This window comes from Hyla sarda, chromosome 12 (assembly GCF_029499605.1).
Source record: "Hyla sarda isolate aHylSar1 chromosome 12, aHylSar1.hap1, whole genome shotgun sequence".
Classification (NCBI taxonomy): Eukaryota; Metazoa; Chordata; class Amphibia; order Anura; family Hylidae; genus Hyla; species Hyla sarda.
The window spans coordinates 34057019-34072824 of NC_079200.1; the positions used below are offsets into that span (position 1 = coordinate 34057019).

A 15806-nucleotide genomic window follows, 5' to 3' on the forward strand; every position below is an offset into this window, starting at 1 on the left:
AAAACTCTAACTTCCAGCTTAAGACTGTCCGAGCATGCTGGGAGTTGTAGTTTTGCAACAGTTGGAGAGACAATGTTTCGAAAACACTGCTGTAGTCAGTGTTTCCCAACCTGGCTGCCTCTAGCTGTTGCAAAACTACAACTCCCAGTATGCCCGGACAGTCTTAAGCTGGGAGTTATCGTTTTTCAACAGCTGGAGGTACCCAGGATGGGAAACACTGGACTAAGGACCTACCTACCAAACCTGAGTGCCTCCAACTGTTGCAAAACTATAACTCCAAGCATGTCTGGACAGCTAAAGACTGTCCAGGATTCTGCTGGGAGTTGTAGTTTTGTAACAGCTGGAGGCACCCAGGTTGGAAAACAATGGACTAAGGACCTACCTATCAAACCTGAGTGCCTCCAGCTGTTGAAGAACTATAACTCCCAGCATGCCTGGACAGCCAAAGACTGTCAGGGGAATGCTGGGAGTTGTAGTTGTGCAACAGCTGGAAGTGCCCAGGTTGGAAAATACTGACTAAGGCAGTGTTTTCAAAACAGTGTCTCTCCAGGTGGTCCAAAACTACAACTCCCAGCATTCCCGGACAGTCTCTAGCTGTCCAGGCATGCTGGAAGTTATAGTTTTGCAACAGCTGGAGGCACACTGATTTGTAAACACTGGTGTACAAAAGCAGAGATACACACCATGTCCAACGGGTCACGTCCTATCTTCTCCACAGGCCAGGCATCCGTGAGTGATGTCGTCAAGGCAGAGGTCACGGCCTGCTCTGTATACTGTGTACAGCTCAGAGCGGCGCCGGGGCGGGAGGAAGCCGGGCAGGAGCAGTGCCGTCAGTAAACTTTTTGTTTTCTTTTGTTTCCGACAAGGGAGGCTGACATAAGACGGGGAAGGGGGCCCTGCAGATGCTCGCCATGGAGGTATGTGCGGGGCACGCTACTGTAGTCTGACTGATTGGCTGACTCAGACTGTATGTAGTCAGTCAATGAGCAGTGCACAGTGGCGGCCCCCAGTGGTCAGTGAGTGACAGACACAGTCACTCACTGACAAGAAAGAAAAAAAAAGCACAGGGCCGGCGGGCCCCCTGAAGCTCCGGGCCCCTTAGAGGAGTAGGGGTTGTACCCCCCGATGGCGGCCCTGGCCCTGACTGTGAGCAGCGGCGGTGCAGCGCTGCTGCTCAGTGTGTGTTGTGTGAGGGGGCCCTCTGCCCTTTCAATGGGCAGCGGGCCCCCTCACACACTAGGGCCCCTGTGCAGCTGAACCGGCTGCACATATGGTATGGCCGCCCCTGATGAGATCACAAGGTGGTGTGGCCGTGACGTCACAACCCCGCCGCCTGCTCTAAGCGTTTTGAACAAAATGTTCCGAACGCTCGGGCAGCGGAGTACCCCTTTAACCTTATTTTGCCTAAGGCTTGAATAAGGCTGGATTTATGTATGCATTTTGCCTGAGCCGAAGGACAAAATTGTGCCCATTGAGGACCTGTCACACATCCGTAACAAAGAAACATCTGTATTCTGTTATATATCATGCAGCATGATAATCCTCGGCTGAACTGGCACAGTATCTGACATCTATATCCTCTGTATTACGGTATTGCATGTTATATTGGTCTCCTCAGAGGAGACAAACTTAGAAATATTGGGTTCGGCACCTAGGAGTGCCTAGAGGTGGGACCCGCACTGATCACACATTTATGGCATATGGTGTACATAATAGAAATACAACTTAAAGAAATAAATCTATATTACAATTTATGTGTATTTCCCTATTATATCATTTGACAATCTTTTGACCCCAAAAGGTACATATGGCATCTACAAAGGCCTGTGCATGTAACCTCTTTATAATGAATGAGGCCTGCATTAGTGATAAGCATATGAAGTAACCATGGCAACAGTGGGGACAATTGCTTATGTCATAATAAAGATTCCATTAAACAAGGGCGCTCTGCCATGATCAGCGCCATCTTGGATGCACCTTGAGCTTGACTACCTTACTCTACCCTACCCTTGATGTAATTTGGAGGTTCTAGAAGGGGACAAGTGTTACCTGCTGTAGACAAAACCTTTAACCAAGTCTCCACCTTCCTGAGAAGTGGATCTTGTCAGTAAGGGAGAAGAGCTACTCCTGCCCTGCCATAAATAAGGTCACATCTGGTTTAGTATACCTATAGTTTATTTTTGTTATGTCGTTGTCTGTAAATCATGTCAATTATACAAATTCTTAAACTATCCTGTTACATTTTGGCATTATCCTCTAAGCCCAAGGGAGGGGCAATACTCCGTCAATTTTCATCGATACTTGCATCATTTCTTGGTAAAAAAAAATTCCCAAATTTGATGAAAATGTAAAAAATTTTGCATTTTGTTTTACTTTGAAACTCTCTGCTTATAAGAAAAATGGACATCCCAAATAAATTATATATTGATTCACAAATACAATGGGAGACATTTCCTAATCTAGTCTATTCTGGCTATGCTTATAGACCAGCGTATGTGGTAGTCTCCTGTCTATTCTGCTCCTAATTTATCAAAGGTCTCACAGCCCTTGATAAATTCTGTGCTCAGACTTCAGGGTCTACAGCTTAAACTGCATTTAGACCTGCTCCAACATGGTCTGACATTTCAGCGTATTTTGGGCAGATGCGACTTGTCGCACAAAAGTCGCACTTTTCAGCACCAATGCAGTTTCCAAAGCATTTCCGTCTAAAATAGACTTGCATGCATCATGTTCTAAAAATCCTCTACAGCAAAAGTCGCAGAAAAGTCTCACATATTTAGACTGCGACTTTCTGTGCGACAAATTTAGACAGGAAAAACCAGTCTAAATCCTTTGATAAATCTCCCCCAATATGTCTACTTTATGTTTGCATCATAAAGTTGACATGTTTTTACTTTTGGAAGACACCAGAGGGCTTCAAAGTTCAGCAGCAATTTTCTAATTTTTCATAAAATTTTCAAAATCAGAATTTTTCAGGGACCAGCCCAGTTTTGAAGTGGATTTGAAGGGTCTTCATATTAGAAATACCCCATAAATGACCCCATTATAAAAACTACACCCCTCAAAGTATTCAAAATGATATTCAGTAAGTGTGTTAACCTTTTAGGTGTTTCACACGAATAGCAGCAAAGTGAAGGAGAAAAATTCACAATCTTCATTTTTTACACTCACATGTTCAAGATGTAAAAGGAGAGAAATCCCCCTAAAATTTGTAACCCAATTTCTCTCGAGTAAAGTACCTCATATGTGAATGTTAAGTTCTCTGTGGGTGCACTAGAGGGCTCAGAAGGGAAGGAGCAACAATGGTATTTTAGAGAGTGAGTTTTTCTGAAATAGTTTTTTTTTGGGGGGGGGGCATGTTGCATTTAGGAAGCCCCTATGGTGCTAGGACAGAAAAAAAAAAAACACATGGCATACTATTTTGGAAAATACACCCCTCAAGGTACGTAACAAGGGGTACAGTGAGCCTTAACACCCCACAAGTGTTTGATGACTTTTTGTTTTTTTTCACTAAAAATGCAGGTTTTTCCCAAAATTTTACATTTTTACAAGGGGTAATAGGAGAAAATGTGCTCAAACATTTGTAACCCCATCTCTTCTCAGTTTGGAAATGCCCCATGTGTGGACATCAAGTGCACTGCAGGCACACTACAATGCTCAGAAGGGAAGGAGTCACATTTGGCTTTTGGAAAGCAAATTTTGCAGAAATGGTTTTTGGTGGGCATGTCGCATTTAGGAATCCCCTTGGCGCCAGGACAGCAAAAAAAAATAAAACACATGGCATACTATTTTGAAAACTACACCCCTCAAGGAACATAACAAGGGGTACAGTGAGAAAATGCCCCCTCCAAAATTTGTAACCCCATTTATTCAGAGTATGGAAATACCCCATGTGTGGACGTCTAGTGCTCTGCTGGCACACTACAATGCTAAGAAGAGGAGGAGCACCGTTGAGCTTTTGGAGAGAGAATTTGGTTGGAATAGAAGTCGGGGGCCATGTGCGTTTACAAAGCCCCCATAGTGCCAGAACAGTGGACCCCCCACATGAGACCCCATTTTGGAAACTACACCCCTTACAGAATTTAATAAGGGGTACAGTGACCCCACTGGCAATTGATAGATCTTTGGAACAGTGGTCTGTGCAAAAAAAAATTTCATTTTCACGGACCACTGTTCCAAAAATCTGTCAGACACCTGTGGGGGCGTAAATGCTCACTGCACCCCTTATCACATTATTGAGGAGTGTAGTTTCCAAAATGGGGTCACATGTGGGGGGTCCATTGTTCTGGCTGGGGGCTTTGTAAACACACGTGGCCTTCAATTCTGGACAAATTTTATCTCCAAAAGCCCAACGGTGCTCCTTTTATTCTGAGCATTGTAGTGTACCCGCAGAGCACTTTACATCCACTTATGGGGTATGTTCTTACTCAGAAGATATGGGGTTACAAATTTTGGTGGTCTTTTTTTCCTATTTTGCCTTGTGAAAATGAAAAATTTTGTGTAACGCCAGCATTTTAGTAAAAAAAAAAATATTTTTATTTTCCCATACAACTTTAACGAAAATTTGTCAAACACCTGTGGGGTGTTAAGGCTCACTATACCCCTTGTTACGTTCCGTGAGGGGTGTCCTTTCCAAAATGGGGTCACATGTGGGTATTTATTTTTTTGCGTTTATGTCAGAACCGCTGTAAAATCAGCCTGAGCCATGTTGTGCGCTTGCAGAGCATTTTACGCCCACATATGGGGTATTTCCGTACTCAGGAGAAATTGCGTTACATTAACATGCTGGTATAGACCCCAACTTTTCCTTTTCATAAGAAGTAAAAGAAAGAAAAAAAAAGCCCCCCAAAATGTGTAACGCAATTGCTCCCAAGTACGGAAATACCCCATATGTGGCCCTAAACTGTTTCCTTGAAATACGACAGGGCTCCGAAATGAGAGATCGCCATGCGCATTTGAGGGCTAAATTAGGGATTGCATAGGGGTGGACATAGGGGTATTCTATGCCAGTGATTCCTAAACAGGGTGCCTCCAGCTGAAGCTAAACTCCCAGGATGCTTGGACAGTCAGTGGTTGTCTGGAAATGCTGGGAGTTGTTGTTTTGCAACAGCAGGAGGCTCCATTTTGGAAACACTGCCGTACGATACGTTTTTCATTTTCATTGGGGGGGGGGGCAGTGTAAGGGGGTGTATATGTAGTGTTTTACCCTTTATTTTGTGTATTGTAGTGTAGTGTTTTTAGGGTACATTCACACGGGCAGGGGTTTACGGTGAGTTTCCCGCTAGAAGTTTGCGCTGCGGCGGAAAATTTGACGCAGCTCAAACTTGAAGCAGGATACTCACTCTGGCAAACCTCCAGTTGTTGCAAAACTACAACTCGCAGCATGCACTCGGAGTTGTATGCTCGGAGTTGTACTTTTGCAACAGCTGGAGGCACACTGGTTGGAAAACCTTTAGTTAGGTTCTGTTACCTAACTCAGTATTTTCCAACCAGTGTGCCTCCAGCTGTTGCAAAACTAGGAGATGTAGTTATGCAACAGCTGGAGGTACGCAACTACAACTCCCAGCATGGCAAGACAGCCGTTTGCTGTTAGTGCATGCTGGGAGTTGTAGTTTTGCAAGATTTAGAGGGCCACGGTTAAGAAACCACCGCACAGTGATCTCCAAACTGTGGCCCTCCAGCTTTTGCAAAACTACAAATCCCAGCATGCCCACACAGCAAACAGCTGTCTGGGCATACTGGGAGTTGTAGTTTTGCAACTGTATAGTGGTCTCCAAACTGTAGCCCTCCAGATGTTGCTAGGCAACAACTCACCGGCTTCTGTAGTCTGCACCAGGGAGACCCACGTCATTGCCGCACGTCATCGCCGCCCGCCGATCGCCGCCGGTAAGTGACCGCTGGTCACAACACGGTTCCCCCGCTCTGCCCTGACTACCGTGGGTGGGCAGAGCGGGGGAACCGAACTTTAACCCCCCCCGCCCCCGATCTGCTATTGGTCGGTCGCTTCTGACCAACCAATTGCAGGGATAGGAGGGATGGCACCCCTGTCACCTCACTCCTATACCTTCAGGGGGATTGCTGGTGTCTTGGACAGCCCCGATACCCCCTATTTTCTGGGTCACCGGAGACCCGTATGACCTGAAATTGCTGCATATCTCTGGTCTGAATTGACCGGCGATTTGTGGTGCTTGCTGTGAAGATACGATATGTGCAGCACCTGAAACTATGGTTACTGGAAGCCTGTGCTAGCATTTCTCCTGCGGTGTATATAGTAGTATATAGCAGTGTATACAGATACTGGAAGCCTGTGCTAGCATTTCTCCTGCAGTGTATATAGTAGTATATAGCAGTGTATACGGATACTGGAAGCCTGTGATAGCATTTCTCCTGCGGTGTATATAGTAGTATATAGCAGTGTATATGGATACTGGAAGCCTGTGCTAGCATTTCTCCTGTGGTGTATATAGTAGTATATAGCAGTGTATACGGATACTGGAACCTGTGCTAGCATTTCTCCTGCGGTGTATATAGTAGTATATAGCAGTGTATACGGATACTGGAAGCCTGTGCTAGCATTTCTCCTGCGGTGTATATAGTAGTATATAGCAGTGTATACGGATACTGGAAGCCTATGCTAGCATTTCTCCTGCGGTGTATATAGTAGTATATAGCAGTGTATACGGATACTGGAAGCCTGTGCTAGCATTTCTCCTGCGGTGTATATAGTAGTATATAGTAGTGTATACGGATACCGGAAGCCTGTGCTAGCATTTCTCCTGCGGTGTATATAGTAGTATATAGTAGTGTATACGGATACCGGAAGCCTGTGCTAGCATTTCTCCTGCGGTGTATATAGTAGTATATAGCAGTGTATATGGATACTGGAAGCCTGTGCTAGCATTTATCCTGCGGTGTATATAGTAGTATATAGCAGTGTATACGGATACTGGAAGCCTGTGCTAGCATTTCTCCTGCGGTGTATATAGTAGTATATAGTAGTGTATACGGATACCGGAAGCCTGTGCTAGCATTTCTCCTGCGGTGTATATAGTAGTATATAGTAGTGTATACGGATACCGGAAGCCTGTGCTAGCATTTCTCCTGCGGTGTATATAGTAGTATATAGCAGTGTATATGGATACTGGAAGCCTGTGCTAGCATTTATCCTGCGGTGTATATAGTAGTATATAGCAGTGTATACGGATACTGGAAGCCTGTGCTAGCATTTCTCCTGCGGTGTATATAGTAGTATATAGCAGTGTATATGGATACTGGAAGCCTGTGCTAGCATTTCTCCTGCAGTGTATATAGTAGTATATAGCAGTGTATACGGATACTGGAAGCCTGTGCTAGCATTTCTCCTGCGGTGTATATAGTAGTATATAGCAGTATATAGAGAAGAGGGTTGCATTGACAATCCAACACAATGGGCAGCACATTGAACACATTTTATAAGTGGTCAGAAATTTGTAAATAACTCATGAAAGAATAAAGTTACGTTAAAACCAAGAACATCATAGTTTTTCTTGTGAAATTCCCAATAAGTTTGATGTGTCACATGACCCTCTTCCTATTGAAAAAACAAACGTTGGATTCAAAATGACCGACATCAAAATGGCCGCCATGGTCACCCCCCATCTTGAAAAGTTTCCCCCTCACATATACTAATGTGCCACAAACAGGAAGTTAACCCCTTAAGGACGCAGCCCATTTTGGCCTTAAGGACGCAGAAAATTTTATTTTTACGTTTTCATTTTTTCCTCCTCGCCTTCAAAAAATCATAACTCTTTTATATTTTCATCCACAGACTAGTATGAGGGCTTGTTTTTTGCGCGACCAGTTGTCCGTTGTAATGCCATCACTCACTTTACCATAAAATGTATGGTGCGACCATAAAAATACTATTTGTGTGGGGAAATTAAAAAGAAAACTGCAATTTTGCTAATTTTGGAAGGTTTCGTTTTCACACCGTACAATTTATGGCAAAAATGACGTGTTTTTTATTCTCTGGGTCAATACGATTAAAATGATACCCATGATAACATACTTTTCTATTACTGTTGCACTTAAAAAAAAATCACAAACTTTTTAGCCAAATTAGTACGTTTAAGATCCCCCTATTTTGAAGACCTATAACTTTTTCATTTTTCCGTATAAGCGGTGGTATGAGGGCTCATTTTTTGCGCCGTGATCTGTACTTTTTATTGATACCATATTTGCTTATATAAAACTTTTAATACATTTTTTATTAATTTCTTTAGGAATATTTTGGACTTTTTTTTTTTTTTACGTTCACCAAATGGTATCATTAACATTTTATTTTAATAGTTCAGATATTTACGCACGCGGCGATACCAAATATGTATATAAAATATATTTCTAACACTTTTTGGGGGTGAAATAGGGAAAAGGGGGCAATTTACGTTTTTATTGGGGGAGGGGGTTTTTCACATTTTTTTTTTTTACTTTTTTTACTTTTATTTTTACACTTTAATAGTCCCCATAGGGGACTATTTAAAGCAATCATTCGATTGCTAATCCTGATCAGTGCTATGTATAGGACATAGCACTGATCAGGGTTATGGGTCATCTTCTGCTCTGGTCTGCGGGAAGGCAGATCAGAGCAGAAGACTCCCGGAAGACAGCGGAGGCAGGTGAGGGGACCTCCGGCTGCCAAGCTGGATGATCGGATTGCCGCGGCAGTGCTGCAGGTGAGCCAATCATTCAATTAAGTGACTGCGATGCTGCAGATTGATCACGGCATCTGAGGGGTAAATGGCAGACATCCGCAGGATCGCAGATGTCCGCCATTACCGGCGGGTCCCTGGCTGCGATCAACAGCCGGGACCTGCCGCGCATGATCCGGGCATCGCTCCAATGCCTGCGGTTATGCTTAGGACGTAAATGGACGTCCTGGTGCGTTAAGTACCGCATCACCAGGACGTACATTTATGTCCTTCGTCGTTAAGGGGTTAATATCACCAACCATTTTATTAAGGTGTATCCATATAAATGGCCCACCCTGTACATACCCACCTCATGTTTGCTTCCTTGCCGGCAGGATTTCCCTCTCCCCAACTCTGCTATGGTGGCCACCAGCAGGAATGCGGGACTGTAGTGGTCATCTATTGTGCGTCTGATAGAGTGTAGATGGCTGCACAGTATTAGAATGGAGCTGGAGCCCAGTACTATGGGATATATTGTTGTCCGTGGTATCTGGAGGTTCCATTTGTCGTGTTATCTAGCACATTATAGTGGTTTAGTAAAGAAAGACAGATTACATGTAGCATATTATATCTGGATCTTTCATAAGACAAAATTACAAGATTGTAGAGAGACTTGGAGTTCCCTATACTATCTAAGACACCTTTCTACAGGCCTAATTGGAGAAAGTACAGATGGAGTTGATGGAGGCCATTTATGAAAGAAATGACGATTAATGTTACTTAGTCTATCTGCCCTAATCTTCATGAAGTGGTGATGTGCGATTACTCTTTTATAAGGAATAAACAACGTTCTTTGAGGATACTCATCAAGTCCCAAAGATATATCTGATGGCACGATTTGCCTCTGGGAATGTCCAGTACAACAAACAAATTTACATCTTAAATTGTCTTATGTACTACTGTATTTGTCTACCGCTTGCTATTTGTTGCTATGTATGTCTACTACACAGAATGGAATGATCTTTGACATCTTATTCCCTCCACTCTATAATTAGCACACATGTATAAACCCCTGATGAACCGTAACTGTATCAGCTATACGGAGAAATGCGTCGGGTTGTTGTAGGGGATTGACCCTGGGTTGATGTAGGGGGATTGTCACTGAATAGGGCCTCTTAAGTCTTAACCGGAGCCCTTGAACTCCTAGTATCTAGTGATTTAAGAGTTTTGTAATTGTTTTTAGACACTTTTTCAATAAAGATACATTTTAGCTATTTTTTTGAGTATTTTTTGGTTTGAGGGTAGCTAACTTGGACAAGTGAGTCCTTTTTTGTCAGTGATTCAAGTGCTCAGTACCTCTTTCTTTTTTGTATGTATGGACTGCACAGTGCCACTTCTCATGTTTTATGTGCTGGGTATACTTTTCAGTAACACTTGTCCTGTTATGTATCTCCTGGTGTCATTCTCTGTATTCTGTATGTTTGGACAGTGCACAGTATCCTGTTTAAGGGAAGGGTCACACGTGCCGTATCTTGCTGTGCATTTTGCTACCCATTGATTTCAATGGGTAGGAAAATACGCAGCAGCAAATATGCAGCATAATATGGCTCGTGAGACCTCACCCTAAATAGGACTGTGCGGAAAAAATCTTCTGATAAAGAGGAAAGTGAATCTATAAAACTGTACAAAATATGTAAATATCCTATAAGTCCCTTTATGAAACCAGCCGTGTGAACCTAAAGTACAAGTTGACTTGGATGAACTCCTCGCATCATTCACAGGGGTATCTGTATCTCAAAGCTACATCCATCTGGTCTGTGCGTTCATGATCTTCAGAAGGATTCTGTTACTTACATATATGGGGATTAAACTCTTACATATAAAGCAGCCCGGCTATAAAATCCTGGACTATAAAATGAAATTGGGTGTAATGTTTCTTGTATGAAAGGCAACTGAAAAAACTGTGCAACCATTTAAACTGCTAGGGACAACTAACCTTTTCCCTAAAAATCTGTCCAGACCAAATTCACTGGCCCACATTTACTAATTGTTGTCCCCTGTTGCACCAAGATCTGGCAACACATTCCAAATTCCAGGCAAATTCATGCAACACAAATTTGCCGCAAATTACACCCTGAGGAAGGTGGTGGGAAGTAACACCACGCCAACATACAACGTTTTTTGAAAATTGCACACTTACCCCAAACGCGCTGAAAAACATCAAAGAGACCCCAGTATTACAAATGTCATTTGGTAGGATGGGGATCCTTATTACACATTTTACACTGGAGCTTCAAGTAACATCTCTGCTTTTTTTAACTAAAAAACTGGGGAAAGGGTTTGGGCTTCCATCAGACGTATTCGTCGGCATGCTGCCAAAAACAGGATTCTGGTATATACTGTAATGGGGCACAGCGGATGGTCCGAACTGAGTCCCCACTCGGGCAGTATACTTTTTTTCAGCAAACCTAAATGTGCGGCCTGCTACATTATCCAATCTGCTACAAATAGCGCTTACAATATAAATGCCATCTGCTTCCCTTGGTTATAGGTATACGTCAGCATCCCATTTTCAGCCCCACGTTATCGTATACATCAGCATCCTGTTTTTGGCCCTCCATTATGGTATACATCTGTGGGTGGGGGGGGGGGGGTAGGGTAGCTGGGGTGTTGCTGATCAGGTATCAGGGGTTTATTAACCCTTGTCCCTCGTGACGCCAGGGTGAGGGTTAAATGCTGAGGTAACCCTGGGCCTATCGCCACCCTTCCCAAGAGCGATAGGTGAGTGCAGAATAACGGATTGTCCACCACCAGTGCTTAGCTGAAACCTTGTAGAAACTTTACTGAAGATTTTCTGTAACATGCAGCAGTAACAACAGTCCAGATAACAGAGTCTATATACAGCTGAAGCAGCAATTGACAGGTGGTTGGGACCTTGTAAGTTCTCTTTAGTTTAGGAGGATTTTGTAGCATAGATCCGCTGGATTTAGGGGTAGGTTTAGGTCCAGTGATCTTGTGGAGATAGCGGGGAATGATAAGAACTCACAGTCTTTAGCGTAGGCTGAGGCCGCAAGGCTTAGGCCTAGTAATTGTCTTTGTAAGTTGCGGAGGTCCTACCTCATCCAGTGTCAACAACCCAAGAGAGAGATTAATGGCTGCAGCTCCCTTATATGGGCAGGGGCGGGCTGTTTTGGATTGGTCCTTACAGCTGTCACTCACCGTTACATTGCATTGTGGGTGAACACCTGACACATACATTTATATTTAGATGAATATTACCTAACTGAGGGGTGATGTGGGGCTAACTAGAAAAGAGGGACCCCGACGTTCCTAGGAACTCTGACTTTGGGGACCTCTACCAAGGTACGGTATGCAATATGGTAGCGGGACACCACACATCGACATCCCATTTTTGGCCCTCCATTATGGTATACATCGACATCCCGTTTTCGGCCCTCCATTATGGTATACATCGACATCCCGTTTTCGGCCCTCCATTATGGTATACATCAACATCCCGTTTTCGGACCTCCATTATGGTATACATCGACATCCCGTTTTCGGCCCTCCATTATGGTATACATCGGCATACCGTTTTCGGCCCTCCTGTATTGTATACGTCGGCATACCTTTTTCGGCCCTCCGGTATTGTATACGTCGGCATCCTGCAGACAGTTAATTCACCACTCAGAACCCTCTTGTCCAGGCATTTCACAGGCAGTTTTTTTATTTCAATTATTTTGGTTTATCATCAGAGGAGGCTACTAACAAAAAAGGGACCCCTTTAAGAAAGTTCTACAATATAGTTAGGCAGGGAACAAGAAAAATGTGTGAACCTTCAAGGGGCTTCTGGCCTTTTTCAAAACTTGCAGATAGGCAAGGAATGGGGCGCAAAAAAGAAATTGGCAAGTGACTGCTGATAGGTTCCAGTGCCACATGTTCTTTGTATGGGGACATCATGGCAGCAGTTTGAGCAGGGGAAAACCACAGTGGTCCGGAACTGAGGGATGAGTACAGTTTTTTGTGTTTTTTTTGTACCCTACTCCCTGCCTGTGTGTGATTTTTCATAAATGACTATAAACCCTTTTTATGGGCTTTCTTGCTTCCATAGCAACACAATTTTTCTTGGTAGTCATACACTTTAGAAAGCTTTGATCTGAATGCTTTTTTGGTCAATGTCTATTCCTAACCCCCCCCCCCCCCCCCCCCCCCTTCTCCAATACACATACATGCTTTGGTTGAACATACATGTGTTGTAAGTTGGAAGAAGAGTTTACCATTGCCAGAATTTTCCATTGCCAGAATGTCCCATTGCCAGAATTTCCCATTGCCAGAATGTCCCATTGCCAGAATTTCCCATTGCCAGAATTTCCCATTGCCAGAATTTCCCAGCGGCTTATCTTTCTTGAATGAAAGAAAAAAAGAAGACTAGGTCAAGTTCATAATTTAACGTTTTACCCAATTTTCTCCGGACACATGCCATATAAACATGGGACAAACATGTTAAACACATTGGATGGTTGCCTAGTCCTACCAAAACTGGCAGCTTCGGTCAACCTATATCTCATGAGTATGGCCACCATAACATTGCTTATATAGCCACTATGCTATAGCAAATATATACTTGTAAATAGCTACCGTATATTGTTGCTCAATAGAGATCTTGAGCTTTATGTCTATAATTGATTGTTATAAAAGAGTACAGCTGGACCCTTCACTGTTCTGGTACTGCTGGAGTCCAAAATAAAAAAATCAAGTGATGATCCCCCCCCTAATAGTAAGACAGCGGATAGGGAAAAAGTGTTCTCACCTGCATGGACTTTCCCATATGTAGCAGTAGGTTTAGCATCATGATATACTGTAGGACCACTATACACCTCTTACTACAGACAATACCATGGCTCATACCGCCACTATGCTATTACTATATATACTCCTTCACTAAGCTTTATTACTGCTCCAACAAGATCTTTAGCTTTAGACTATGTTCACATGACCAAAACACAAAAACATTTTTGTAAATAATGAGTTCCATTAAACTAAATGGCAAAATGACTGGTAAACCCCATTCAGTAAAAATGACAGCAATAAGTTTACAGCTGCGAGGTATTTTTAGCCATTTACTGCTACAAAAAAAAACCCTGTTATTGGGGGTTTTGTTTTGCACAGTTTTGAGTTTTTGGTTTCCAAATTGCATATTCACATTTAATGTAGCAAAAAAAGGATAAGAAATGAGTTAAAAATCGTAAAAAAATAAAAAAAATACTAAAAATGGACCAAATGGCAGAAAAAATTGCAGAAATGTTCAGCCTTTACTGCGTGAAAAACTGTTGTTACCTTAAAGGGGCACTCCATCCACATACATCTTATCCCCTATCCAAAGGATAGAGCATAAGATGTCTGATCACGAGGGGTCTGGCCGCTGGGACCCCCCCCCGCGATATGCGGAGCTTCCTGGTTCGTGACCTCACGCCAACCCCCATCCAATTAGGTCTATGGGAAGGGGCTTGATGGCTGTGGTCGCCCATCATCCGGCACAGAGTGGAGTTCGCTCCGTGCATAGGATGACTGGGGTGCTGTACCGAAGATCGTGGGGGGTCCCAGCAGTAAACCCCCCCACCACCACTACCACCCCTGCGATCAGACATCTTATCCCCTATCCCCTATAGGGGATAAAATGTCTAGGGGTGGAGTACCCCTTTAAGAATGAAAATCAGCAGTCCACTGATAGGTTCCTGGTACAGTCAGACCCTCTGCTAAAGTACCTATGCCCTCTGGGTGTTGTCCCTGTGATACATATTATAAAAATGACTGAAAACAAACAAAATCCAGCTCACCCTATTCTCTTTTCTGCGACTCAGTTGGTGTAAGGCTGCATTTACATTACGTTTGGGCAAAATTTAAAACTGTGGTACTTTCTGACTCCGGCCAGCTCATTAAAGTGAATGGGTTTTGGCGCCGGTCCGGCTGGTATACGGGAGCTCCCGGTTTAGAAATTTCCCAGCCGTAGTGCCTGAACAGAATGTGACTGCAGCCTAAGGCAACAGCCATAGAAATGTACAAAGGATACAAATGGCCAGAGCAGAAGTTTGTTTCCAAAACTTTATTGTACAAAAATCGACAACAGGAAACAGATAGTGTCATGTGACGCGTTTCAGGTGTTTTGCACACCCTTAATCATGCATTAATGTACGGAATGTAGGGAATGGTTGTTCCTGAGGACAGGCAGAGTGTCTCACAGGATCTGTCCCTTTCCATACGCATTCACGCAAAACTAACTGCAGTACCATGCAATTATAGAAAGTGGTAGTACAGTGGTCCCTCGGGTTACAATATTAATTGGCTCCAGGACGACCATTGTATGTTGAAACCATTGTATGTTGAGACCAGAACTCTATACAAACCTGGTAATTGGTTCTGAAGACCCCAAAATGTCATCCAAAAATAGGAAAAAGTGAGGATTAAAGAAAAATAAGTAGATAACTAATATAGATAAAGCAAATCCTTACATATAAAAGTAATAAAGATCTGCTGGGAGCTGTAAATAACTGTCTATTTAAGTGTTTCCCAATCAGGGTGCCTCCAGCTGTTGCAAAACTACAACTCCGAGCATGCCCCGACAGCCTTCGGCTGTCCGGGCATGCTGGGAGTTGTAGTTTTGCAACAGCTGGAGGCACCCTCTTTGGGAAGCACTGATCTATGTAGAGGACAGAAGCTTCTTCAGGGTCCTGTACAGAACATGCAATGTCCTAAAAAAGGAAAATGGAGCCGCCCTCACCTGATGTCCAAAGGAGAAGCTAACCCTGGAAGAGGTAAAGTGTACAGAACATGTAATACCTCCCTGTACTGTAGGGGGCGCTACCAGACACCAGTCAGTGCATACGCTTTAGGAATACACAGGTTTTACTAGTGAAATATCCATTCTGATTGGTCGGTTCTTCCAGCCATTGACACGTTTTGCAGATTCCATTAGCATTGTATGTTGAGTCTGGTTTCAAGTTACAATGGTCCAGAAAAGACCATTGTATGCTGAAACTATTGTATGTTGAGGCCATTGTAAGTTGAGGGATCACTGTACTGCTAGAAACACATGAATAGTACCTGACATTGGCCCCCATTTACTTGTAAGTCTATCTTGCT

At 43.4% G+C, this 15806-nt stretch overlaps 1 protein-coding gene across 1 annotated transcript in view; it reads left to right on the plus strand.

The window, feature by feature from the left end:
- The first annotated feature begins 1994 nt into the window (after positions 1 to 1994).
- MLLT6 (MLLT6, PHD finger containing) overlaps positions 1995 to 15806 on the plus strand; it is a 94680-nt gene continuing 80868 nt past the window's right edge. Inside the window, exon 1 of the mRNA XM_056548045.1 lies at positions 1995 to 2146. The gene's annotated coding sequence lies outside the window, so the exon portion shown is untranslated. The remainder of the gene's footprint in view (positions 2147 to 15806) is intronic.